This window comes from Oratosquilla oratoria, chromosome 41, assembly GCF_046742065.1.
Source record: "Oratosquilla oratoria isolate Oo_2021 chromosome 41, ASM4674206v1, whole genome shotgun sequence".
In the NCBI taxonomy this organism is placed as follows: domain Eukaryota; kingdom Metazoa; phylum Arthropoda; class Malacostraca; order Stomatopoda; family Squillidae; genus Oratosquilla; species Oratosquilla oratoria.
The window spans coordinates 13,652,544-13,655,043 of NC_134817.1; positions in this window are offsets into that span (position 1 = coordinate 13,652,544).

The window sequence follows — 2,500 nt, forward strand, 5'->3', positions numbered from 1 at the left end:
CGTCTCCTGCTCTACAATTATACTTGTTCCTACCTAGCCTCAAATTCATGTACAGTTCCGATTTATCCTATATCCTTGATTTTCAATTATCAAAACTGGATTTGAATTTATGTAATATTCAAGCTTGGGCTATATGACCTTCTAAGCTATATCAAGTATTCATACATCTACAGTGATACCTTGAGATACGAAATTCATTCGTTCCGTGACCGTCGTCGTATGTCAAAAAAATCGTATCTCAAAGGAATTATTCACATTTAGATTAATGGAAATAGAATTAATTCGTTCCAGCGATACGAAACTACCCCAAAACAAACTTAAATTACACAAAAACAAACACAATTTATAAATAAATACATGAGTAATAACACATACAATGATAAAATAATAAATGACAATAATAAAATGATAAATGTTATTTCTCATATACCACGGAGGCAGGTAATAGCTTAATGGTCGTGGATACTGCTGATGCATTGCGTCCATATTCTTTGGCTAAGCCACTCACCCGCACATCACGTTCATGTTTTGTAATTATCTCATATTTTACCTCCATCGAGATTTTTTATCACTATCCTTGTCACTATCACTATACCTTTAGGACCCATGGTTATGCACAAAAATCTAAATAATAATACACAAAACAGGCACAAACACGACGAACAAACAGCGGAGATGTAAACGAGAAGATAACACACGAACTGAAGCGTCGGGAATCGTCGGAAGCCGAGTGAATAGTCTGCCACCTACAGCTGGCGTTTCAAATGATCGCGCATCACCACATCGTATCTCAACAATTTAGTCGTATGTTAGCGCGTAAATTTTCAAACATTTTACATCGTATAATTTTTCGTATGTTAGGGCGATCGTATCTCAAGGTATCACTGTATATGCAAAACTGTACTATGTCCTCCCATCCTTTACACATGTGGTCTTAGGATACGTGTGTGTGTGTGTGTGTGTGTGTGTGTGTGTGTGTGTGTGCGTGTGTGTACGTGAGTGAGTATATGCATGTGTGTATGTGTGTGTGTGTGTGTGAGTATATGCGTGTGTGAGTATATTCGTGTGTGTGTGTGTGTGTGTGTGTGTGTGTGTACGTGTGTGTGTGTGTGTGTGTGTGCGCGTGTGTGTACGTGAGTGAGTATATGCGTGTGTGTATGTGTGTGTGTGTGTGTGAGTATATGCGTGTGTGAGTATATTCGTGTGTGTGTGTGTGTGTGTGTGTGTGTGTGTGTACGTGTGTGTGTGTGCATGCGCGCGTGAGTGTGTGTGTACATTAGTGTGTGTGTATCTGTGTGTGTGTATGAGTGTGTGTGTGTATACGTGTGTGTGTGTGTGCGTGCACGCGTTAGTGTGTGTACGTGTATATGAGTGCACGTGAGTATGTGTGTACGTGGGTGGGTGTGTATGTGTACGTGAGTTTGTGAGCGCGCGTGTGTGTGTATCGCCAGAGATTGTATTCCAACCTTGGGTCCCGGTCCCTCGCGACCCCTTTCACGGCTGGAGGCCACGGTCCCAACTAAGAGGACCTTCCTGGCGGGGGTCTGACACCGTCAGCTGTACCGTGCGGCACTTGCATCCTTGTCGAAGGTCTGTCTAGTCATTGTTTGATAATGTAAATCGGCTATTTGTAGGCGAGGCGGCCGGTAGATAAGGCTTATCTCCCTCCCTCTTATCGCCATAGTTCTCTCAATCTCGCTGTCCCGATCTTCTCTCTCCCTTTCTCTCTCACACACTCTCTGTATATCAAGTCTATGCATATGCATACGAACATATACATATATAGATATGCATGCATACATACACACATAAATACTCACATACGTACATACATACATATGCATTCATATATGCATGCATGCATACATACACACATACACACTCACATACGTACATACATATACTTACATAAATATATACATACATGCATGGATGCATATATAAATGCATACATACATACATAAATACATACATACATACATACAAACATACATACACACACGCATGTGGGATACTACATCAGTTTAATTTAGATAATATTTTAGGGACATTTTAATACCCCTACGGACCAGCCCTACGCAGTTTTTTTTTAATCGGAGACAAATATCCACTCAAATATGAGTGATTGGTATGATGGTTAGAATGTAGTCGTGATTGGCTGTGATTGGTTCTGATTGGAACCTGAACTCAATCTAATCAACAGAATCTTACTGATTCGGTGACAATTGTGATTAGTACATCGGTATACTGGACCTCTTTGTATAAGCATATATGGGCATGACGCATGACGTGACGGACACACACGCCACATGACGTCACATGGGCACGACTATATTTATAATATTGATATCAATAATAATGATAATAATAATAATAATGATAATAATAATAATAATAATAATAGTACTAATAATAATAATAATAATAATAATAATAATAATAATAATAATAATAATAATAATAATAATAATAATAATAATAATAATAATAATAATAATAA